Raw genomic sequence first — 26,968 nt, 5'->3', positions numbered from 1 at the left:
GGAGAGGCTCTGGCACTGAGGGAGTATTTGTGTGAGTGTGTGCGGGGGTAGGACTCCTTCGAGATCTGAAACTGGATGAGATGATGAGAGAGGGGGTGAACATGTTCTCGTCTATTATTCTGATAGGGTCATAGATATACAACACACACATATCTTCAAATCAGTCTGAAGCACACACACACATACGCACACACCAATTAGAGAGGGACCGATGTCACCATAGCAAGCACGTCTCCACTCCATCACCATGTCATAGCAGTGACTTCCTGGGATATTTAAAACACCTCGCGAGACGTCGCTCTCCCACGTGACTTTCTCCACAGCAACACACGCCAAAACACAGCACGCCAACGGGACAAGCTGAGCTTAGAACCAAGGCAACTGACATCATCATCACCAACATCATCATGCCTTCTATTGTTGTTCCATAGTTGATTAAATCTATTGCTGTCGAGACATGTTGAGCACCTGACCTTGCTTCAGAAGGATCCAGACATGAGGTAAGCAGGAAGTTATGTTCATAACAACAAATGAATCCACCCGCTAGAATATTGTACTGAGACCTTTCTTATGTCTTCACTTGCTCATCTCACTGTATATCTTAAACCCATAGGCAAGTTCTCTACATTTGAGGCTACTAAAGCCAATGAAACTGCTCCACGAGATTCTTGACATGTTTATCAAGCTCAGACTCCATGTCCTCTGGTACTCTGTCATAGCCTCTCTTTATCAAGCTCAGACTCCATGTCCTCTGCTACTCTGTCATAGCCTCTCTTTATCAAGCTCAGACTCCATGTCCTCTGCTACTCTGTCATAGCCTCTCTTTATCAAGCTCAGACTCAATGTCCTCTGCTACTCTGTCATAGCCTCTCTTTATCAAGCTCAGACTCAATGTCCTCTGCTACTCTGTCATAGCCTCTCTTTATCAAGCTCAGACTCCATGTCCTCTGCTACTCTGTCATAGCCTCTCTTTATCAAGCTCAGACTCCATGTCCTCTGCTACTCTGTCATAGCCTCTCTTTATCAAGCTCAGACTCCATGTCCTCTGCTACTCTGTCATAGCCTCTCTTTATCAAGCTCAGACTCCATGTCCTCTGCTACTCTGTCATAGCCTCTCTTTATCAAGCTCAGACTCAATGTCCTCTGCTACTCTGTCATAGCCTCTCTTTATCAAGCTCAGACTCCATGTCCTCTGCTACTCTGTCATAGCCTCTCTTTATCAAGCTCAGACTCCATGTCCTCTGCTACTCTGTCATAGCCTCTCTTTATCAAGCTCAGACTCCATGTCCTCTGTCATAGCCTCTCTTTATCAAGCTCAGACTACATAACCTCTGCTACTCTGTCATAGCCTCTCTTTATCAAGCTCAGACTCCATGTCCTCTGCTACTCTGTCATAGCCTCTCTTTATCAAGCTCAGACTCAATGTCCTCTGCTACTCTGTCATAGCCTCTCTTTATCAAGCTCAGACTCCATGTCCTCTGCTACCCTTGTCATAGCCTCTCTTTATCAAGCTCAGGCTCCATGTCCTCTGCTACTCTGTCATAGCCTCTCTTTATCAAGCTCAGACTCCATGTCCTCTGCTACTCTGTCATGGCCTCTCTTTATCAAGCTCAGACTCCGTGTCCTCTGCTACTCTGTCATAGCCTCTCTTTATCAAGCTCAGACTCCATGTCCTCTGCTACTCTGTCATAGCCTCTCTTTATCAAGCTCAGACTCCATGTCCTCTGCTACTCTGTCATAGCCTCTCTTTATCAAGCTCAGACTCCATGTCCTCTGTCATAGCCTCTCTTTATCAAGCTCAGACTCCATGTCCTCTGCTACTCTGTAATAGCCTCTCTTTATCAAGCTCAGACTCCATGTCCTCTGCTACTCTGTCATAGCCTCTCTTTATCAAGCTCAGACTCCATGTCCTCTGCTACTCTGTCATAGCCTCTTTCAGACAGGTACATGTTCATGTCTTTATTGTCAATGTACCTCTTCAGTGTCCTTCAGTCTGTTTTTTCCTCCCTAGCTGCTGCTTCCCTTCTCTCACTTCCTTGGCTGCTCTTTCAAGAACCTCAAGGGTGGCTAGACTCCTACTTGTTTTACTAGACTATCTTGAGTTCATATGCATGACACATTGCAAAAATACTCTGCATAGTATGCCATTGGTTCAACTTACCCCAAGGCAAACATTTTGACTATATTAGCCCACACAGCTACAAGGATGTCCTTTCATGCGAGGTTGAGGACCTCATATTGAAGCTTATAGAGACCCTAAATTATGTATCAAAGTAATGCTTTGTTTTAGATTCAAGGATCATGAAACCTATAACAATACATTCATTTGAGTTGGTGAAAATGTGTTTTTAGGACCTAACTTGCTAATCACTTTTTCCACATGATTTCTTCCATCAGACTCCATGAAATGATGAACTCTTCCTAAATATTTGGTCACATGATACATTTTGTGTATGGTTTCCTAGAAACAAGCGGTGGCTCAACTAACACTTTGGCTCAACTTGACCCACTCTCACGTACTTGCATATATCATGCACACATATTTCCATGAAGGAGTCCAACAAACCACTGGTATCCGAACAACAATCATATAAAACAAAACTGCCGAGCATAATGCCTATGCACACAGTACATTGTCTTATAAAACAAAACTGGCGAGCATAATGCCTATGCACACAGTACATTGTCTTATAAAACAAAACTGCCGAGCATAATGCCTATGCACACAGTACATTGTCTTATAAAACAAAACTGCCGAGCATAATGCCTATGCACACAGTACATTGTCTTATAAAACAAATTGCATGGTACACAAATTCCTGCAGCACCAAAAACATTCAGAACCGCTCGCCAGTAGACTTTGCGGGATAGCACTGGAGGTTTACAGAGAAAAATCTGTCCGTTTAGGAAATTTCAAATGACATTGCAATTACCAGTCACCCCAATCGGAGAGGACAAGGCTGGGGGGGCTGGACCGGTGCTGGCCTAGCTTGGCCCAGTAAAAATCCCCTCTGGCAGCCGAACTAGCCCCTCAGGCAGACTTGCCAACCATCCATCCATCTACTGCTGCCCTCAGAGAAAGCCAAGCAGGCAGAAAGTGGCACAGTAGACAGACTTCCGCTCATAAACTACTGCAGCCCAGAGGCTCAGAGGCCCAGAGGGTACCAGAGGGTCAGAGGGTACCAGAGGTCACATCACTTTCAGAAATCTGCATTTTCAAACTGCAGACCATAAAAAAACCTGCCTTATAAACCATTTTACCTGCGTTTTATATTGAAGTTCAACCATGGTGTTTTGCTTCAATAGCATGATAAGGGGCGTGATACTATAGTTTTACTTAACACAAAATACATTAGTGCAACCAACACATTTGCCGGAAAATAGATCAGATGACAACAGAAGTGCAATGCTATTTGGCTAGCAGCCACACATAGCTAAGTAAATTAGCTTACGGTGAAAAAGCAAGGTATTTTTTGCAAAAAAACGATGCATGGCCTTCATATTTCTCATGTTTAGGGCCTCTCGAGTTGTCTAAGGCGCTTGAGACGTCACTACCGACCCGGGATTAATCCCAGGCTGTGTCACAGCCGGCCGTGACCGGGAGACCCATTAGGCAGCGCACAATTGGCCCAGCATCGTCCAGGCTATGGGAGGGTTTGGCCGGCCGGGATGGCCTTGTCCCATCGCGCTCTTCTGACTCCTTTGTGACATGCCAGATGCCTGCAAGCTGACTCTAAACGCCAGTTGTACGGTGTTTCCTCTGACACATTGTTGTGGCTGACTTCGGGGTTAAGTGAGCAGTATGTCAAGAAAAGGTGCTGCTTGGCAGGGTCATTTTGGAGGACGCTCTCAACCTTCGCCTCTCCCGAGTCTGTATGGGAGTTACAGCGATGGGACAAGACTGTAACTACCAATTGGATATCACGAAATTGGGGAGCAAAAGGGGTAGCCAGCTACATTTCCTAATGTTTTTCTTGAAGTTAATCTTGCATTTTAACTTGCTACCGAAGAAAAACCACACAGGAGGAAAGTACCGGAGAAAAGTAGCCTTCACAGATCAGTCTTGAGTGCTTTCTGGTGATCCAATGACAAGGGCAAAGATATTTAATCCAAGTGGAGAAGTGCAACTGAAGCACATCATTTGTCCTTTTACATTCATGATTTGGAGTGAACCTTGACTGAAGCCGAGCAGAATTGACAAAAATAAGTATTTTAGATCTGCGTTTATAAAATGCAGCAATATTTTTTTTCTGCATTTTATCTTTCCTTTTCTGCGTGAAAAAAGCTGAATCCTCCATTAACTCCCTCTGCTATACCCTCCCTAATCTCCAGGCTCCCACTGCCTCTCCACAATACATCTAACTGCCAACATTACCTACCCACCACCCATTCCACTCTCTACCCTCCCTAGTCTACCTCTCCACAACCCAGCTACTGCCAAAACCACTGAGGGGAAAAGAAGATAGCTGTGCCATCTGGACCAATCAAAAACTAGCCAGAGCAAGAGTCAGGAACTAGAGCTGGAGCCAGCAACAGTGGCCCAAGAGGATTGGAAGAAAAACATTTGAATGAATTCCTCAACAAATATATATTTTTACAAATAACTATCAAAACAAATAAAACTGTTTGGTTTTCAACTGTTTATGCTGGTGGAAAATATAGACAAGTTCAACTGTATATCAGCAAAGAGATTTGTTTACAGGCCTCATCCAAGTACTATGAAGTAGCTTTCTCTGTTCCATTTCCTTTCTTGTGGAAAGGAAAGAGATCCTCTATCTCTAACCTGGTTAAAACCCCGTACCTGTCCCACTATCACTCCATTCCCTAAAAGGCCTTCCCATCCCATCCCACTTTTCTCCCTCTCCTTACCCTGGAAGGCAGTGGCGTGGCCGGAGATGAGGTACTTCAGCTCGAAGCTGTAGGAGCGGACATTCTGGAGGGTCTCTCGTCTCACCGCCTCCTGGTAGCTCTCCTCCATCTTGCGGGTGCAGCAGGACGGGCCCTGGTGCTTACACACCAACAGGTCCACATCTGATGGGACAGAGGGGGAGAGAGGACAGGGTTAGGTCTATATTTGATTGATTTTATTTCTGTGTCATACACTGCATAGCCCTTATGGGCTTATAAGACGCTATTTCGTGTCCACAAAATACAAAAAACAAAATGACATTTAATGAATCATAACAAAGTGCAGCTATCGATTTCCTTGTCACATTAGAATACAAAAACAATACACGTATCCTTCTCCCCCCAGGCTTTAAAAAAATTAATTGAGCCATATCGAAAGCCTTTCTGAAAAGAAATTCTAGCCTTTGTTCATCATGCAGCCAGAACACTTCAGGGTGAGCATTTTTACTGCAGTGGGCTAAATCAGGGTCACACAAAGTGTTTCTTGGTAGTCTTAAACCAATGGGCTTAAAAAAAAGAAGTCACCTGTACCATGTCAGATAATATAGAGTTGAAATATATTACCAGATCTTCTGCAGGTTGAATTTCTGTTTTTTATTCATTATGAAATTATCCAAAATATAAAGAATATTCCGCCCATGAGGCCACCATAGGGCCATTTGTTCATTTGACTGCAGGAAGGTTTTTACAAAACAGAACATGTCTCACATCACCATATAGAGCAGTGTTTCCCAACTCTGGTCTTACACCTATTCTACTTGTCAACCAATCATCAAGCCCTTGACAAGTTGAATCAGGTGTTTTTGTCCAGGGCTACAACAACAACGGTGTGCAGTCGGGGGGGGGGGGGGGGGGGGGGGGGGGGGGCTCTCTCTCTGTCACGGCCTCCCGCCAACTCGGGCACATTCATTATTTCATTATGGGTGCTGTGAGGCAGATCCTACTTGGTTTCTCAAGGAGAGGCTGTGCAGTCTTGCTCTACCTGTGTCCATTCAAATAGAACAGGTTAAGCCTAATTCAGAGGCATATTTTTGGGCTTTGTTGCTTCAGCAATTATTGACTGGATATGGTGTATCATATGGCAACTTCATCCATTGGACCACCAAGACCTGAAGAAAAAGTACACTTTAAGTACTTCAACCTGCCTTGTCTTCTGCTTATCTCATACCCTTACAACTAACTACCACAAGGTCCCTATTTACAGACAGTAATATACTGTATAGATAGAGTGCATTCAGAAAGTATTCAGACCTCTTGACTTTTTCCACATTTTGTTATGTTGCAGCCTTATTCTAAAATGGATTAAATTGTTTTTTCTCCACATCAATCTACACCCCATCATGACAAAGCAAAAACAGTTTTTTAGAAATGTTTAAAAAAGTAATGAAAAAACAAAAAACGGAAATATCACATTTCCATAAGTATTCAGACCTTTTACTCAGTACTTTGTTGAAGCACCTTTAGCAGCGATTACAGCCTCGAGTCTTCTTGGGTATGACGCTACAAGCTTGGCACACCTGTATTTTGGGAGTTTCTCTCATTTTTCTCTGCAGATCCTCTCAAGCTCTGTCAGGTTGGATGGGGAGCATCGCCGCACAGCTATTTTCAGGTCTCTCCAGAGATGTCTGATTGGATTCAAGTCCGGGCTCTGGCTGGGCCACTCAAGGACATTCAGAGACTTGTCCCGAAGCCACTCCTACGTTGTTTTGGCTGTATGCTTAGTGTTGTTGTCCTATTGGAAGGTGACTTTAATTATACATTCATGTACATACTACCTAAATGGCCCGACCAACCAGTGCTCCCGCACATTGGCTTACCGGGCTATCTGCATTGTGTCCCACCACCCGCCAACCCCTCTTTTTACGCTGCTGCTACTCTCTGTTCATCATATATGCATAGTCACTTTAACAATACCTACATGTACATACTACCTCAATAAGCCTGACTAACAGGTGTCTGTATATAGCCTTGCTACTCTTTTTTCAAATGTCTTTTTACTGTTGTTTTATTTATTTACTTACACACACACACACAGACACACACATACCTTTTTTCCGCACTATTGGTTAGAGCCTATAAGTAAGCATTTCACTGTAAGGGTTACACCTGTTGTATTCGGCGCACGTGACAAATAAACTTTGATTTGATTTGAACCTTTGCCCCAGTCTGATGTCTCTGTAGCAGGTTTTAATCAAGGATCTCTCTGTACTTTGCTCCGTTCATCTTTCCCTCAAACCTGACTAGTCTCGCAGTCTCTGCCACTGAAAAACATCCCCACAGCATGGTGCTGCCACCACCATGCTTCGTAAGGACAGTGCCAGGTTTCCTCCAGATCTGACGCAGGCCAAAGAGTTCAATCTTGGTTTCATCAGAACAAAGAATCTTGTTTCTCATGGTCTGAGAGTCCTTTAGGTGTCTTTTGGCAACCTCCAAGCGTGCTGTCATGTGCCTTTTACTGAGGAGTGGCTTCCTCATAGCCACTCTACCATAAAGGCCCGATTGGTGGAGTTCTGCAGAGATAGTTGTCCTTCTGGAAGGTTCTCCCATCTTGTCAGAGTGACCATCACGTTCTTGGTCACCTCCTTGACCAAGGCCCTTCTCCCCCGAAAGCTCAGTTTGGCTCGACAGACAGCTCTGAGAAACGTCTTGATGGTTCCATCTTCTTCCATTTAAGAATGATGGAGGCCATTGTATTCTTGGGGATCTTCAGATCTGTGCCTCAAGACAATCCTGTCTCGGAACTCTACGGAAAATTCCTTTGACCTCTTGGCTTGGTTTTTGCTCTGACATGCACTGTCAACTGTGGGACCTTGTATAGACAGATGAGCCTTTCCAAATCATGTCCAATCAATTGAATTTACAACAGGTGGACTCCAATCAAGTTGTAGAAACATCTCAAGGATGATCAATAGAAACAGGATGCACCTGAGCTCAATTTAGAGTCTCGTAGAAAAGGGTCTGAATACTTATGCAAATAAGGTATTTCTGTTTTTTATTTTTAATACATTTGCAAAAAGTTCTAAAAACCTGTTTTCGCTTTGTCATTATGGCATATGGTATTGATGACGGGAGGAAATGATTTCATCAATTTTAGAAGGCTGTAACGTAACAAAAACGTAGAAAAAGAGGAGAGAGAACGAGAGAAAGTATATAAGATTATGTAGAATTTCATACATGCTTAGCTTACCACTAAAAACACAAGCTCTGCTTGGAGTATAAATAGTACTGGTGAATGTGTTAGATCATATAGCCTATGCAAGCACACGCAAACACACACACACACAATGTCACGTTGGGACATTTACATCACTCTTTAAACTGGACTCACACTAGACATAATATCTTGGCCCATAATAAACCACATAAAGAGTAATCTAACGCGATCTAATATGAACCTGAGTGAGGCTCAATCAGGCACCATGACATCAACGCAGTTCCCACATCAGTCAGTCCACCCTGTCATGACACGCTGCCTGACACCCTCCTCTACCACTCTCATACTGTCAGTTCCATATATAAACACGGCCATGACATCACCGAGGCTGGCCACAGTTAGCAGAACATGTAATATTGAAACTCTCCCCCTCTGCCGTTCCCCTCTTCGCTGCCCCCCACCCCCTGTCCCCCTTGCTGTCCCCCACCACCCTCGTCCCCTCTAGCCAAGTGCTCATAAGGCTGTGCCCTGATACGATAACTCATTTTGGGGGTTGGTTGGAGAGGTGAGGGGAGTGGGGGGCAGGTGGTGTGGGCCTATACGTCAGGCCTAGAGCTTCCCTAGTCCAAATCCACCCCTGAAACACAATAGGGTTGCACTTGTCTCATTCCCTCTCTCGTTCATTTGTTTGACATGTCCCTAGCGCCACATGGCTGTCACTTATTTACCCAGAGGGAGAGAGTCCACTGAGCCCCCATTTTTTCCAATCACCTAAGAATGGAGTCACGACTGGGCTGACCTCCACATGTCTCTCCCTCTATCTGTCTGACTGTCTCCTTCCTTTTTCTTCTGTCCCAGGACACATCTTATGTCTGGTTCTTTTCCCCCACCTGTTCTCAGTCTCAGACTGCCCCTCTGCCTTCATCCGTTTTCTCCATCTGTCTCCAGGCCCTTGTTCTGGGCTCCAAGCCCTGTTTATATGTGTTGCTGACCCTCTATCCTAGACCTCTCGCACTCTGTTCCTGACCTCATCTCTCATTCTGTCTCTTTCCCAGAACCCTTCACCATGCTCTTCTCTCTATGCCCCTGACCCTTTCGCTCCTGGCTGGCTCACCACTCTGTTTATCTTCAATATGAAACTAATATCCAGGCCACAGACTCACAGTGGAATCCAGCTTGGCCTCCCAGTCCTTCATGTCTAGCGACGGGGGAGAAAGGGATACCCATAAAGACTTTGGCAGCCACAGCCACCAACAGCCGCTATCAGGACAGGTCAACGGTGTCCAGAATATTCCAGAACATTGATTATAACCAAGGTCTTATCTATGTTGTCCATACGGTGGGTAGATTGCTGTTATGGACTTTATTGAACGCTGATGAGAAGAACCAGTATTTTGTGGGGTGTAGTAACGAACAGATTGTTGCAAGTCCTTTAATATTGGACAGGTCTTGCAATTCGCAAAGAGGCCAACGTCAAAGGGGGCTGAACAATAGCAAGTGATTCACAGACTATTGAAATTACCTTTGCTAATCCTCCCTTTGTGTAAACGTAATATCTGAGACATACTGTAGTACGAACAAAAGCTTGAAAACACTGCAATCTCTAGGATGTTGAATCTAAGATATAGTCAGTTACTATGATACATTTCCTCTCAACAAAACATTTTCCTTTGAACAAAAGCATGGTACATTTTTTTTTTTACAGGTAACAGCCATCGTAGCTCATGGTCTCGATGTGGCTTACGTCCCTTATAGTGCAAAACTCCTGGCCCTTATACAACAATGCTTCAGTCTCTTGCAGGGTATCCCTACAGTCCCTTAGCACTAATGTAATTTGATACAGACCCAAAAGAGTTGGTGGGGCAAGGCCCAACTCCACAAGTCCTGGTGGTAAATTAGCGATTAGTGTGTGCGTCACTCCGCTCGTTCTGCCTGGCCAGACATTCACACATAGCTCAGAGTGCCGAGTCAGAATGCCAACCTAGCCCTTTAATTCCCTAATTGGCCTCAGGTGACAAATACCTCCAGACTAATTGGGCGTATTAAGCCACTGCTCATTCACGAAGTCTCAACTTGTTGGCCATAATTACTTCCGCCACGTCTCAGTGCCCTTGGGTACCCTGTGGGTAAAAATGGGAGAAAGTCTTGATGGTAGAAAAGCGCCCTTGGTTTTGCAGCCAGACTTCCTTAAAAGACATCACAGGCACAATTTGCTTGCATCACACATCTAGTCAATAAGGCGTGGACATTTCGTTTTGAGTGGAAATGTTGTTTTGATTTGGATAGGTTACTGGCGGGGAGGCCAGCGAATTCCTGACGCTGCCGTTTGGATATGTTTTCCAGAGAGCAGGAATAACTTTGTGGGAAAACAGGTCATTAATGCAGGAGTTTAGTCCTCTACATATTGCTGCCTCTCTCTCTCTCTCTACTAGACTCTTCCACCTCAGGAAGCGCTGTCCTTTTGAAGTCGTCCCATCCAGTGAACCTGCAGGATATTTACACTGTATTGATTTGCTGTGCTTGGGCGGGACTGTTTTTAAAGAAAACACGGCTCAAACGGGGCTTTGCCGCATACCTGCATTTTTGGACGGCCCTGAATCGCGCCTGGAATGTCAGGCTTTTCCAGGCATTCGAGCTGGCAGTGCCCACAGTGACTGGCGCAGGGGTCCAGAGCCAGAGGCCAGGGCCGGGGAGCCTGGGCAGGCTTGCATGTGGTTCAGACGGGTTGGGGCCAAGGGGCACCTGGGGCTTGGTAAACTGTTGGGTTGTTGGATGTGGGGGCGCTAGAGGTCTAGTGGATTATTGGATTTGGGGGTAAAGAGGTTGAGGGCAGGGTTATGGGGCACTGGGGGCAGTTGGATGTGGGTTAGAGGATTGAGAAGGAGGGGGGGGCAGAGGGGCTCAAGTAGAGGGGCCACTTGAGGCTTAGTGGACTGGTGGAATTGTGGATGTGGGGGTAGAGGGTTTGAGGACAGAGTCGGAGGGAACTAGGGAATGTTGGATGTGGGTCAAAGGAGTTGAGGGTTGAGGGGTAATAGGGGATAGGGGACTGGGTTGTTGGATGTGGAGGCTGAGAGGTTTGCGAAGAGGGTGCTTTAAAACAGTTAAGAGGGTTTAGCTTCAGCCACAGGCCTTGCCTATCTACAGCACTCTGACTGTCTGCCCAAACAGCTGTTTGACTGACCCATGGCCTCATGAAAAAGTACTACTGAATTACTACTCATCACTACTACACAAGATCTACACAAAACCTACTGGTTTTACTACTTGATTGCTACTGAGATGTGTAGTTAACCAGTAGTGATTTATGTCATTTTTTAAAGTAGTAATGAGTGATAAATTGGGACGTTTCACTACTGGTGAACAAATCACTACATAAGTCTCCCTTAATGACTAGTGTGTAACTACTGAGCTTTTGGCTACTAAGTATCTAAGTATCTACTAAGTATCTACTACTTAAAACCTACACATACGTACACAATTCCTACATGTTCACTATTGAATTACTATATAATGCCAACATGTTACTGCTGTATGCCTACTCAATTACTACTGCCATTTGTCTGTGTAGTGTTATGTCACTACTGATCACTACTGAATTGCTCCTGATCATTTTCATTTCCTACATAATTACTATTTCCACAGAATTACTATTGAAACATATTTACTACTGTTTGCCTCTTCAAAATCTTCTTGTTTCACTACTGTGTCACTACTAGACTATTGCACATGTTAATTCCTAAAGTTTCTAACTGTAGTTATATCATCAAACAATAAATAATACTCAAACTGTGAGGGAAAAATCTCGTTAAACTTCTTTAAGCTTCGGAAAAGTGTAGAAGTGTAGAAAAGTATAGAACAACCTCTTTAATGTTGTTCTAAGTGTCTGTTGCTGTGGGGGTGTTGTCACGTGAAAGGTCTAGACCAGCTGTCACAAGCTACAATCTTATCCATATGTAGCTTCCCATTTTCGAAGAAACAAGAACAAGATGTTCTTTAGAAAATGAGAACTGAGAATTGGGTTTGATCTCATACTATTATCTAAATACAATGTCAGTTTCACGTGTGCTCCCTCTCCGGCCTCCAGGTCACCAGGCTGCACATTATGGCGCACACCCGTCACCATAGTTACACGCACCTACGCGTCATCAGACTCACCTGGACTCCATCACTTCCCTGATTACCTTCCCTATATATGTCACTCCCTTTGGTTCCTTCCCCAAGCGTTATTGTTTCTGTTTCGGAGTCATGTCTGTGCGTTGTTCGTGTTTATTGTTTTGTATTTATTTGCGTTTATTTATTAAAACACTCACTCCCTGAACTTGCTTCCCGACTCTCAGCGCACTCGTTTCAGAATGACGCCTAACCAAGGGAAGCATCGGGAGTTTTTTTTTTTTTTTTTGTTTCAGTGGGAATGACGTCGGGTCCGGGAGCCACTACAGGTGGATCGCCAGGCTCCCCTGCTACAGGTGGATCGCCATGCTCCCCTGCTACAGCTGGCTCGTCAGGCTCTCATGCCTTCACCGGATCGCCAGGCTCCCCTGCTACAGGTGGATCGCCAGGCTCCCCTGCTACAGCTGGCTCGTCAGGCTCTCATGCCTTCACCGGATCGCCAGGCTCCCCTGCTACAGGTGGATCGCCATGCTCCCCTGCTACAGCTGGCTCGTCAGGCTCTCATGCCTTCACCGGATCGCCAGGCTCCCCTGCTACAGGTGGATCGCCAGGCTCCCCTGCTACAGCTGGATCGTCAGGCTCTCATGCCTTCACCGGATCGCCAGGCTCCCCTGCTACAGCTGGATCGTCAGGCTCTCATGCCTTCACCGGATCACCAGGCTCCCCTGCTACAGCTGGCTCGTCAAGCTCTCATGCCTCAGCCGGATCACCAGGCTCCCCTGCTACAGCTGGCTCGTCAAGCTCTCATGCCTCAGCCGGATCACCAGGCTCCCCTGCCTCAGCCAGTCTGTCAAGTTCCCGTGCATCAGCAGGGGTGACCGGTTCTGTCCCTGACCCCCGAGATCGTCTCTTTGGTTGGCATCCTGTGGCTGGAGCCGAACATGCCCCTGGGATGGGGAACTGTCACGTATACTCTCTAGTTCGCGAGGCTCCCGCGTTTCAGCCGGACTGACAGGTAACCCGCGTCTCAGCAGAGGTTACCGGTCCGCTCCTAATCCCCGGGATCAGTCGGCGTCCTGCGGCCGGAGCCACGCGTCGGGGAGGGGGTACTGTCACGTGTGCTCCCTCTCCGGCCTCTAGGTCACCAGGCTGCTCATTATGGCCCACACCTGTCACCATTGTTACACGCACTTGCGCGTCATCAAACTCGCCTGGACTGCATCACATCCCTGATTACCTTCCCTATATATGTCACTCCCTTTGGTTCCTTCCCCAGGCGTCATTGTTTCTGTGTCATGGCTGTGCGTTGTTCGTTGTTCGTGTTTCTTGTTTTGTATTTAGTTGTGTTTATTTATTGAAACACTCACTCCCTGAACTTGCTTCCCGACTCTCAGCGCACTCGTTACAGTCACCTCGTCATAACCCTAATCTTCTTTTGACACACACACATAGCAACTGTTACAAACTGCTTGAGAGATGTGAGGCTATGGTAAGCTATAATCACGTGTTATATCGTCCCATTAGAATACTTGGCTATATAAGCTGAGACCCAACACCATTCGTTGGGCTCTTAACACTCCATCTGATTTATTAACCTCTCCATTATTGCAATTGTTATTAAATAAAGATGATTGTTTGAAGAAATGACAGTCTCTCTCACTCACATTTTTATTATTATTAAAATAATTACATATTAAATGACATATTTGTACTTTTTTGTTAATCCCTTTGAGGACTTGTCTTCATTCAGCTTTGACTTAATTAACTATCTTTAGATCCTCTTTTTTGTTTCAGCCACATTTCTCCACCTTTTAACCTTTTAGAAAATAAAGACAAGCACAAGAGACAACCAATTATAAGCCATTGTCAATCATCTGCTAACAGAAATCACGTAAGACAACACAGAAAAAACCTCCAGTCTTATGTCGAGGGCCTCTTTGGCAACAGGTGAAAAGAGGTAAGTAGAATGGGTAAGTATACTAATATGAACATACTGTACATTTGCATACAAACACACAAGACCGCTAGCATGACAAGAACAGAGGTTACATAGTTACATTTCAATGGGGCTAGCTCCAAAACACAAGACCATTTTGGCTAGCAACCTTTTTCATTTAACCTTCACTTAACCAGGTAGGCTAGTTGAAAGATAAAGCAAAGCAGTGCGACATACAACAACACAGAGTTACACATGGAATAAACAAACATACAGTCAATAACACAATAGAAAAAGTCTATATACAGTGTGTGCAAATGAGGTAAGATAAGGGATGTAAGGCTATAAATGGGCGATAGTGGTGAAATAATTACAATTTAGCAATTAAACACTGGAGTGATAGATGTGCAGAAGATGAATGTGCAAGTAGAGATACTGGGGATGAGGGATGAGGTAGTTGTATGGGCTATTTACAAATGGGCTATGTACAGGTGCAGTAATCTGTGAGCAGCTCTGACAGCTGGTGCTTAAAGTTAGTGAGGGATATATGAGTCTCCAGCTTCAGTGATTTTTGCAATTCATTCCAGTCATTTCAGCAGAGAACTGGAAGGAAAGGCGGCCAAAGGGGGAATTGGCTTTTGGGGTGACCAGTGAAATATACCTGCTGGAGCGCGTGCTATGGGTGGGTGCTGCTATGGTGATCAGTGAGCTGAGATAAAGTGGGGCTTTACCTAGCAAAGACTTATTGATAATCTGGAGCCAGTAGGTTTGGCGGCAAATATGAAGCGAGGGCCAGCCAACGAGAGCATACAGGTCACAGCGGTGGGTCGTATATGGGGCTTTGGTGACAAAACGGATGGCACTGTGATAGACTGCATCCAATTTGCTGAGTAGAGTGTTGGAGGCTATTTTGTAAATGACATCGCCGAAGTCAAGGATTGGCAGGATAGTCGGTTTTACAAGGGTATGTTTGGCAGCATGAGTGAAGGATGCTTTGTTGCGAAATAGGAAGCCGATTCTAGATTTAATTTGCAGGATTGGCGATGCTTAATGTGAGTCTGGAAGGAGAGTTTACAGTCTAACCAGACACCTAGGTATTTGTAGTTGTCCACATATTCTAAATCAGAACCGTCCAGAGTAGTGATGCTGGACAGGCGGGCAGGTGCGGGCAGCAATCGGTTGAAGAGCATGCATTTAGTTTTACTTGCATTTAAGAGCAGTTGGAGGTCACGGAAGGAGAGTTGTATGGCATTGAAGCTTGTCTGGAGGTTAGTTAACACAGTGTCCAAAGAAGGGCCAGAAGTATACAGAATGGTGTCGTCTGCGTAGAGGTGGATCAGAGAATCACCAGCATCAAGAGCGACATCATTGATGTATACAGAGAAAAGAGTCGGCCCGAGAATTGAACCCTGTGGCACCCCCATAGAGACTGCCAGAGGTCCGGACAACAGGCCCTCCGATTTGACACACTGAACTCTGTCTGAGAAGTAGTTGGTGAACCAGGCGAGGCAGTCACTTGAGAAACCAAGGCTGTTGAGTCTGCCGATAAGAATGTGGTGATTGACAGAGTCGAAAGCCTTAGCCAGGTCGATGAATACAGCTGCACAGTATTGTCTCTTATCGATAGCTGTTATGATATCGTTTAGGACCTTGAGCATGGCTGAGGTGCACCCATGACCAGCTCGGAAACCAGATTGCATAGCGGAGAAGGTACGGTGGGATTCGAAATGGTCGGGATCTGTTTGATAACTTGGCTTTCGAAGATCTTAGAAAGGCAGGGTAGGATAGATATAGGTTTGTAGCAGTTTGGGTCTAGAGTGTCTCCCCCTTTGAAGAGGGGGATGACCGCGACAGCTTTCCAATCTTTGGGGATCTCAGATGATACGAAAGAGAGGTTGAATAGGCTAGTAATAGGGGTTGCAACAATTCCGGTTGATAATTTTAGAAAGAGAGGGTCCAGATTGTCTAGCCCGGCTGATTTGTAGGGGTCCAGATTTTGCAGTTCTTTCAGAACATCTGCTATCTGGATTTGGATGAAGGAGAAATGGGGAGGCTTGGGCAAGTTGCTGTGGGGGGTGCGGGGCTGTTGACCGGGGTAGGGGTAGCCAGGTGGAAAGCATGGCCAGCCGTAGAATAATGCTTATTGAAATTCTCAATTATCGTGGATTTATCGGTGGTGACAGTGTTTCCTAGCCCCATTGTGCAGTGGGAAGCTGGGAGGAGGTGCTCATATTCTCCATGGACTTTACAGTGTCCCAGAACCTTTTGGAGTTTGAGCTACAGGATGCAAATGTATGTTTGAAAAAGTTAGCCTTTGTTTTCCTAACTGCCTGTGTATATTGGTTCCTAACTTCCCTGAAAAGTTGCATATCGCGGGGGCTATTCGATGCTAATGCAGTACGCCACAGGATGTTTTTGTGCTGGTCAAGGGCAATCAGGTCTGGAGTGAACCAAGGGCTATATCTGTTCCTGGTTCTACATTTTTTGAATGGGGCATGCTTATTTAAGATGGTGAGGAAAGCACTTTTAAAGAATAACCAGGCATCCTCTACTGACAAAATGAGGTCAATATCCTTCCAGGATACCTGGGTCAGGTCGATTAGAAAGGCCTGCATGCTGAAGTGTTTTAGGGAGCGTTTGACAGTGATGAGGGATGGACATTTGACCGCAGACCCATTACGGATGCAGGCAATGAGGCAGTGATCGCTGAGATCCTGGTTGAAGACAGCAGAGGTGTATTTGGAGGAAAGGTTGGTTAGGATGTTATCTATGAGGGTGCCCGTGTTTACGGATTTGGGGTTGTACCTGGTAGGTACATTGATCATTTGTGTGAGATTGAGGTCATCAAGCTTAGATTGTAGGATGGCCTGGGTGTTAAGCATGTCCCAGTTTAGGTCACCTAACAGCACGAGCTCTGAAGATAGATGGGGAGCAATCAATTCACATATGGTGTCCAGGGCTTAGCTGGGGGCAGAAGGTGGTCTGTAGCACGCGGCAACGGTGAGAGACTTGTTTCTGGAAAGGTGGATTTTTAAAAGTAGAAGCTCAAATTGTTTGGACACAGACCTGGATAGTAAGACAGAACTTTGCAGGCTATCTCTGCAGTAGATTGCAACTCCGCCCCCTTTGGCAGTTCTATCATGTCGGAAAATGTTATAGTTAGTGATGGAAATGTCAGGGTTTTTGGTGGCCTTCCTAAGCCAGGACATCCGGGTTGGCAGAGTGTGCTAAAGCAGTGAATTAAACAAAGGGAGGAGGGAGGAGGCTTCTAATGTTGACATGCATGAAACCAAGGCTTTCACGGTTACAGAAGTCAACAAATGAGAGAACCTGGGGAATGGGAGAGGAGCTAGGCATTGCAGGGCCTGGATTAACCTCTACATCACCAGAGGAACAGAGGAGGAGTAATATAAGGGTACGGCTAAAGGCTATAAGGACTGGTCGTGTAGTACATTCGTGAACAGAGAGTAAGAGGAGCAGGTTTCTGGGTGCGGCAGAATAGATTCAAGGCATAATGTACAGACAAAGCTGTGGTAGGATGTGAATATAGTGGAGATAAACCTAGGCATTGAGTGACGATGAGAGAGGTATTGTCTCTAAAGACACCATTTAAACCAGGTGAGGTCACTGCATGTGTGGGAGGTGGAACAAACAGGTTAGCTAAGACATATTGAGCAGGGCTGGAGGCTCTACAGTGAAATAAGACAATAATCACTAACGAAAACCGCAATGGACAAGGCATATTGCCATTAGGGAGAGGCATGCGTAGCTGAGTGACCATAGGGTCAAGTGAATAGCTAGACGGGCTGCAGACACGGCGTTTCACACCGCTAGCGGGCCGGGGCTAGCCCAAGGGCCTTAGAGGGACGTTGCGACGGAAGAAGTCTATTGTAGCCCCCTCGTGCGGTTACGTCGGCAGGCCAGTCGTGATGGATCAGCAGGTCTCCATGTAGTAAAAGGGTCCAGGCCAATTGGCAAAATAGGTATAGGAGCCCAAGAATTTGGCTGATGGACCTCTTCAGCTAACAGTCCGATATGCTCTAGACAGCTAGCGGGCCGCGGCTAGCAGATGGGCAATCAGGGGACGTCGCGACGGAGGAGCCTCTTGAAAAAGAACCTCAGGCGGATTACGTCGGTAGTCCAGTCGTGATGAATCGGTGGGGCTCCGTATCGGCAGTAAAAGGGGTCCAGGCCAATTGGCAAAATAGGTATTGTATCCCAAGGAGTGGCTGATGGACCTCTTCAGCTAGCAGGGAGATGGGCCTAGCATAGGCTAGCTCCAGGCTAATTGGTGCTTGCTTTGGGACAGAGACGTTAGCCAGGAGTAGCCACTCGGATAGCAGCTAGCTAGCTGCGATGATCCAGGTGAAAAGGTTCAGAGCTTATGGAGATGAAGAAGTCAGATATGCTCTGCGTTGAATCGCGCTGTGCACACTGGCAGGAGTTGTCCGGGCTAAAGGTTGACTACTAGCTAGTAGCTAGTTAGCTGGCTAGCTTCTGTTGGGGGTTCCGGTTCTAAAGTAAAGAAAATTGCAGATTCATACCACATTGGGTGAGGCGGGTTGCAGGAGAGTATGTTGAAGTTGAGGTTAAGAACATTTGTAAAAAATATATGCGAAGAAAAAGGATATTAAAAGATTGGGACACGACAAGACGAAGACAAAGACGCCTGACTGCTACGCTATCTTGGATTTCCGGCTATGCAACGACATGACAGTATTCATGAAACATAAAGGAAAGTTAAACTTACAGATGGTGCCAGCATAAGGGCTATGAAAGACAGGATGATGAAGGATGGAAGACGATTACATTCCGGATGGTCAAAAACAGTAGCTCGCTAACAACAACCAACTACTTCCTTATTTGTCTTCTGCGGTCGCGAAAAGCCAGTGTAGTCTTTTGTGACTACTTATTTACTACCAACATCAAGTAGTAAAGATCTACCTATTTACTACTGAAAACACTTTTTCCTACTGAACACTACAAAACTCTACTTGCGTATCCTGAGTAGTGCATAAACTACACATTCACTAAACAATCCCTACAAGTCTACATAGTCACTACTGCACTAAAGTGTTTGTGCAGTAATTCAGTCATTTTTTTTTCATAAGGTGGAGGTGCCTTACAACTGGGCTTACTCTCCCAGATGACCTGCTAGGCTCTACTGCTGACACCTTCATCCTGTCATAACGCCCCTTTGGAGCAAAGGAGCATACGCAACATAAGATCACTTCAACCCCAGCCTTTCCATCAAATCCAGCGGTTACGACAGTGGATATGAGAAGGCGCTTATGACAATGACACAAAAGCAAATCTACATGGTAGTCGTTGCCTGTTTGATGTTACGAAACAAGTTTAACAAAGGAAAATAACTGGCCAGTTCACACTTCAGAACAGACACCCAATAAGGTAGGGGCCTGGGTGGTATCCAAGTAACCTAACGTAGCAGATGTAAAAGAATTGCCTGAAACTAGATCCCCTACATACTGGTCTTGACAAGAAGAAAACAACTGTTGGGGGCAGGTTCTGTTCGACACTGTTTAACCAATCACTAGGAGTGTTGGAGTGTTGCCTTGTTAACATCCAAAAGATAAAGTCACGTCACAGGCTCTCTTTCCATTTCCCCTGCAAACTGGAGGACCCGGTTGTTGGGGACTCAGCAGAGGCTAGTATCCAATAAACACCCACCAGACCAGCCCAACTTAGACTGAAATCCAATAAGAGATCCTGAGTCTAGCCCGACTCAAGACACATTAAGCAGATTCAGAATGGGATGACACTGTTGGGAGAGGGATTGGACTGAAAACATTAGGCTGAGGGCAGTCCTTTTATTCATTTGTATTTTTTATTTAATTAACCTTTATTTAATTCGGCAAGTCAAATTCTTATTTACAATGACGGCCTACCAAAAGGCAAAAGGCCTCCTGCGGTTGACGGGGGCTGGGATTAAAAAAAAAAAAACATTGAAAAATCATAAAATATAAATATAGGACAAAACACACATCACAACAAGAGAGACAACATAACACTACATAAAAAGAGACCTAAGACAACAACATAGCAAGGCAGTAACATATGACAACACAGCATGGTAGCAAGCAACACAACTTGACACCAACATGGTGTCACGTCCTGACCTTAGTTCCTTTTTTATGTCTCTGTTTTAGTTTGGTCAGTGCATGAGCTGGGGTGGGTATTCTATGTTTTTGTTCTATGTTTTGTATTTCTGTGTTTGGCCTGGTATGGTTCCCAAACAGAGGCAGCTGTCTATCGTTGTCTCTGATTGAGAACCATACTTAGGTAGCCTGTGATCCCACTATGATTTGTGGATAGTTGTTTTCTGTTTTGTGTATTCACCTGACAGAACTGTTTAGTTTCTTCCTTTCACTTTGTCATTTTGTTTCGTGTGTTCAGTTGAATAAATAATTAACATGGACACACGCTGCATATTGGTCCGATCCTTCCTACTCCTCCTCAGACGACGAAGAGATTTGTTACACATGGTAGCAACACAACATGGTAGCAGTACAAAACATGGTACAAACATTATTGGGCACAGACAACAGCACAAAGGGAAAGAAGGTAGAGACAACAATACATCACGCAAAGCAACCACAACTGTCAGTACGAGTGTCCATGATTGAGTCTTTGAATGAAGACATTGAGATAAAACTGTCCAGTTTGAGTGTTTGTTGCAGCTCGTTCCAGTCGCTAGCTGCAGCTAACTGAAAAGACGAGCGACCCAGGGATGTGTGTGCTTTGGGGACCTTTAACAGAATGTACAGAGATGACCAGTTTACAGAGGAGTATAGAGTGCAGTGATATGTCCTATAAGGACCATTGGTGGCAAATCTGATGGCTGAATGGTAAATAACATCTAGCTGCTCGGGAGCACCCTTACCTGCCGATCTATAAATTATGACTCCGTAATCTAGCATGGGTAGGATGGACATCTGAATCAGGGTTAGTTTGGCAGCTGGGGTGAAAGACGAGCGATTAGAGGAAACCAAGTCTAGGTTTAACTTCAGCCTGCAGCTTTGATATGTGCTGAGAGAAGGACAGTGTACCGCCTAGACATACACCCAAGTACTTGTATGAGGTGACTACCTGAAGCTCTAAACCCTAAGAGGTAGTAATCACACCTGTGGCGAGAAGAGGCATTCTTCTTACCAAACCACATGACCTTTGCTTCTGCAACAGACCTGCTGAGGACATGCCAAGCGTACGTTGCCAAGACTACAGCCAGTGAACAAACAATATCGCCTTTGACCAAACTACGCTGTGAAGTTGTGTCTGCAGTATGTGAGATGGTCATGTGTGGCATTGGAGACACTTTCATTGAACACTGTTGAAGTGCTCCTGTATCTCCAACTCGATCTCATGGCAGCTTGTTTTGTTGCGTCGTCTTCCTACAGCCACACATCTCCACTTTTATGAAAGATAAAGCTGTTGAGCCATTTCTGGGATAATTACTGAGCAGGTGGTCAGTAAGTCCGGGTGGAGAAAGACATACCAACGAAGACTCGGAGGCTTTATGTTGAGGTATAGAGGAGGGTGTGGGGGTGGAGGGGACGTGTGTGCACAATGTGTATGCTTCATCTGTGAGGAGGCCTATTGTAACAAGCTTAAAATAACTGCAGCCAATAAAAGAGCATCGTTAGCTTTGCGTCGCTGCCAGACGCTTTTGATGTTGTAACCAGGCAAAGATGTGGCAACATGTGATAACATGCTGCGTTCCCATCCCATTCCCTTACCATAAACACATGACGTGACCCGTCTTTGTGTTGGAGAGATGCTAAACACAAGGACTTCCGATGGCTCGGTTGATAGGAACACACAAAGTGGAGGGTTCGAGTCCCACATGGTACCACATAGACTAAATGTGTGAGGAGACTGTAAGTTGCATTCTCATATTACATTATCATAACTGATAATAAAAATGCAACTGTGTGTTGTGATCTGAGCAGCCTTGGTAGACCTCAAGAATGTCATTATTTGAGCCACACAGTGATGAGGGGTGCCATATCTAAACAGGCCAAGGAAGCAGCTGCCAACTGTAGTGTGTGTGTGCTTATGAATGGAGCGGCTCCACGCCTGCCCTCTAATTGATATATCTCCAAAGCGCTAGATCAGCAAGCCCTCGTAATGTCGATATGGAGCGCTTTGCGGGCATGTTTAGGGTAATGAAATATTTTGTGTATGAAGAGTGGGTGGGTGGGTGGCGGGTTGAATAAAGAATAAACAATGCATAAAAAAAGATATACATGTCTAATTCTTGTGCAATTCATATCTATAGGCTACATTGAGGGTTTCCTTTCATTATTTTTTTATCTGGCATTAGTGCGTAGTCTAAGCCTAAGCTTTAGGGCCTTATTGTAGCGTGCCAAATATTGTTTTAGTTTTTATGTGTTTTTTTGTTTAACTAGGCAAGTTAGTTAAGAACAAATTCTTATTTACAATGACAGCCTACTCCAGCCAAACCCAGACGATGCTGGGCCAATTGTGCGCCGCCCTATGGGACTCTCGATCACGGCCGGTTGTGATACAGCCTAGATTCTTGCACTGAGATGCATTGCCTTAGACCGCCGCGCCACAATACAATTGCCAATTGCTTTTGGGAACTTGGGCAGAAAAAGATCATGTCAATCCACTGAGGAAAAAAAGGACAATGTCGGATTTTAGAAAATCTTTCAAAATGGAGAGTTGAAAATAAGAAGGGAGGGCCAGAACATTAGCCGAATGTTTGGGAAAGATTTGGTGAAGTGTCCGCTGTGTTATGTGTGATGATTGTGAGGCGCTAAACAAATTCAACAGTCACAAGATGGGGACTTCGAAATGGCACGTCAAGGGAACTGCTGGCTACTGTTCAGATGGGTTAAATGAAATCTGGACACTGACACTAGGTCTGTAACCTCTCATATAGCCTAATATAATATATTAATCATTTCTTGCAGTAAAATGATACACCAAATGTACATTTGTACTCGGGAACAGGAGTGGAGAAATATTCTTTCTTTCTTTAAGCATCTTGAGAGAATGAATGCACGGTTAGGGACCGTCTGTAAAGATTCTATCTTTATCAGCATCATAAAAGCTGATAGTATTTCAACCACATTAAATACGCATCCAAGCCGACCTGAAATCTCTCCAGAAACATGTTTTCACAGCTTTTAATTTCCTTAAAAATTATGTCATTTGGAATGTAATTGCATTTTTCTCTTTGGTCCCTAAATGTCTTTGCTGCACGAGAGAAGCAGAGATGAAAGAGAAAAGCCTTACCAATGTCAACTAAATTGAAACATTCATTCTGCTGATTTATGACATTATTCTGTTGAGCAAGGGATTATTTTGTATTCTAGGGCAACAAGTAATGACAGAAGAGAAGCTGCATGTACCTAATTACATTCATGCTGACTAACAAATAGCCTACCAAAATGTTGGAAATTATAAGCAGAAACATAGGCCGATCTAAAAAGGTCTGTAAAATAAATTGCTACGCTATTTCTGACTGTACAACACATTTTCTATTTTTGTGGATCAGGGTCGTGTGCGAGCCTCAGATTTTCACTCATAGTCGGGCGGGTGAACAAACAAGCCCTCGCATCACTACCCCATATCCAATTGGCTGGCTCTAATGTTCCCCGCAGCCAGACTCCTACGGCGCTTGATGAGGAATCAGTTCACCACACGTGAATGAAACGCAGCACTGTAAACCTAAAGCAAACACAGAATTATTAAAAAAGCGAAGGTTTCGGCACTTCAAATATCAAGCGCTGCTATGCTTGGCATTTGATCTGAGAGTCTTAGTTGTACACACACACACCCTCGTATTCTCCCCCCCCCCCCCCCCCATCCCCTGGTCAGCACTTTGAAGAGGGAACGGGCCTGACCCAAAGCAATCTCTTCTGGACCACTCCAAATAAAAAGAAACAAACAAGACTTTAGAGCAAATATGGTTGTGTTGAATTAGCTGGGGGTAGTGGAGTTGAGGGCGAGATGGAGGAAGTGAGTGAGAGAGATAGAAAAATAGAGGGTGACCAATTAGATGGAAAACTAAAGGAGAAAAATGTAGAGCACTCAATTTAAGGGGACAGTCAGACCTAGAGGCCTTGGTAGAAACACAGACCAGTAGACTTCTCTACAGTACAGTACAGTATGGATGGAAACACAGCAACACATGCCAGTCATTCCAATCGTATGCCTCTGCTCTCACTTTGTCCCCAATCACAAACACACATATCAGTCCAAACCTCACTCTAACCTCTAGGCCTGTCAGCTGCTGTCTATACCCTGCCTGCTGCACTTTCACTGCATGCTGTAAACGCTTGTCATGCAGCGGCTCAAATGCTTCCATTCAGACTGGTGACATCTTCACAAGGCCCAGTCCCCCTGCGTTGTCTCACAAGGGGCTTACAACCAGCTAACAGCTCTGCCTGGAAATTACATGCACCGTCCGTTGCCCGGGACGACGCCACCACCACCAAAACAAACATACTGAGTGGTTTGGATGCACCTCTAGGTATGTTCGACGGGAAGGCTATCTGTTGCTCTTCTCCCTGTTACAGCAAACCGAGTCAGACAACATTAAGTGGCAGTGGCCTCTATCCCTGGATGTGGCGCAGAGCGAGACACAGCCTGCCAGTGGCTGTGGTTTGTGTCCACATTGGTATTAGATGTCACATGAATCTGAGTCATCTCTGGAAGCAGCTAGTCATCTGCTCCGTTTCAAAGGACACACAACGGTTTCGAAGGAGAGGGCAAGCCCGAGATCAAAACTCTTTTTTTTTACATTCACAATGTTCTTATTAAATTGAAATAGAATTCAATCCAGGCATGGAAACCCTCAAGACGGGAAACATTATTTCTGTTTCCCAAACTTTCCAAAGGCCTTAGAGAAATGAAGACGTTACCGCAGATATTTGAAAAACGGAATAGCTAATAAGAGCAGAATAAAGAGAAGAGAGGCTCGGTTGGCCTTGGTGATGATAACCACCTTGTCGTCTAAACATTCCGATGTGTTATTTTCACATGTGAAGGCATGAGAAGGACAGAGGAATGAGAAGGAACGACAGACAAATGTTACCACACATATCACAAAGAGAAACAGAACCACAGGGAAGAGAAAAGAGACAGGAGTGTAGCCCTGCTGATGATACAGATGTATGATGATTTGAACGTTCAGTCCATGAAGTTGCTTGATCTGAGGTTAGGCTATTAGTTGGCCAAAATTAGGCTACATGAAAAGTGCAATACTGTTAATATACTGAACAAAACTATAAATGCAACATGTAAAGTGTTGGTCCCATGTTTCATGAGTTTAAATAAAAGATCCCAGAAATGTTCCATATTTACAAAAAGCTTATTTCGCTCAAAATGTTGTGCACAAATTGGTTTACATCCGTTATTGAACATTTCTCCTTTGCCAAGATAATCCATCCACCTGACAGATGTGGCATATCAAGAAGCTGATTAAAAAGCATGATCATTACACAGGTGCACCTTGTGCTGGAGACAATAAAAGACCACTATAAAATGTGCCATTTTGTAACAAAACACAATGCCACAGATGTCTCAAGTTTTGAGGGAGCGTGCAATTTGCATGCTGACTGTAGGAATGTCCAACAGAGCTGTTGCCAAATAATTGAATGTCCATTTCTCTACCATAAGGCGTCTCCAACATCGTTTTAGAGAATTTGGCAGTACCTCCAGCCGGCCTCTCAACCACAGACCAAGTGTAACCAAGCCAGCCCAGGACCACATCTGGCTTCTTCACCTGTGGGATCGTCTGAGTGGGGAGGGGGGTGCTGAGGAGTATTTCTGTCTGTAATAAAGCCCTTTTGTGGGGAAAAATGTATTCTGATTGGCTGGGCCTGACTCTCCAGTGGGTGGACCTGGCTGCCAAGTGGGTGGGCCTGGCACCCATGGCTGCGCCCCTGCCTAATGAGTTTATTTAAATTGACTGATTTCCTTCTATGATCTGTAACTCAGCACATTGTTTTTATTTGTTGCATGTTGCGTTTATACTTTTGTTCAGTATTTAACCAACCGTGTGTTAGTGCAGGCTTTCAGTTAAAGTGTGTAAATCATGAAGCTCATCTGCCTTTCCTTCATCAAATGAAGATCCTATATATGTAAGTGCCTTGTTTCTCTCCTAGCCATCACCAGGGCTAAATATGCTGACGACCTCCTTCTGTTTATCTCCAACCCTGATACCTCATTGCCACGTGCCTTATTTGTTCTTAAAAGGTTTCGATCAATCTCAGGGTACAAGCTGAATCTAGGCAAGAGTGAGCTTTTTCCTGTAAATAAGGCTGCTTTAAAGTGCTCTTTACAAGTTTTCAGTTTAGGATTGTCCGCGATCAATTCACCTACTTGGGAGTTAAAGTGACAAGGAAATATTCAAATTTGTATCAGGAAAACATTGTTGCTCTAGCAGACAGTTTGAAACTATCTTCTACTTTTTGGAATTCGCTACCCCTTTCTCTTATCGGAAGGATTAATGTCATTAAAATGAATGTGTTGCCCAAATTTTTATATTTATTTCAATGTTTACCCATTTTTATTCCAAAATATTTTTTAATTCACTGGATCAAACATTCATGTATTTTATTTGGGATGGCAAGTTACCACGGATTGGTAGAAAACATTTACAGAAGCCTAGGTCATTGGGGGGTTTAGCTCTATCAAATTTTCAGACATACTATTGGGCTGCAAATTTCAGTGCAATATCTCTAGCTAACACACCTGAATTTTCCCCACAGGCCTGCAAATACAGCTATAGAGAGCATCTTGGAGCTGAACAAGCTTCCTAGGGGCGCAATTTCAGATGTATATGCAATCATTAATGACTTACAGAA

At 44.8% G+C, this 26,968-nt stretch overlaps 1 pseudogene; it reads right to left on the bottom strand.

The window, feature by feature from the left end:
• LOC109874600 (glypican-5-like) overlaps positions 1–26,968 on the bottom strand; it is a 206,925-nt pseudogene that overhangs the window by 171,661 nt on the left and 8,296 nt on the right.

This window comes from Oncorhynchus kisutch, linkage group LG30, assembly GCF_002021735.2.
Source record: "Oncorhynchus kisutch isolate 150728-3 linkage group LG30, Okis_V2, whole genome shotgun sequence".
Classification (NCBI taxonomy): Eukaryota; Metazoa; Chordata; class Actinopteri; order Salmoniformes; family Salmonidae; genus Oncorhynchus; species Oncorhynchus kisutch.
Note: the sequence above shows the minus strand (reverse complement) of the source record. Positions and strands in the feature narration are given on the sequence as shown.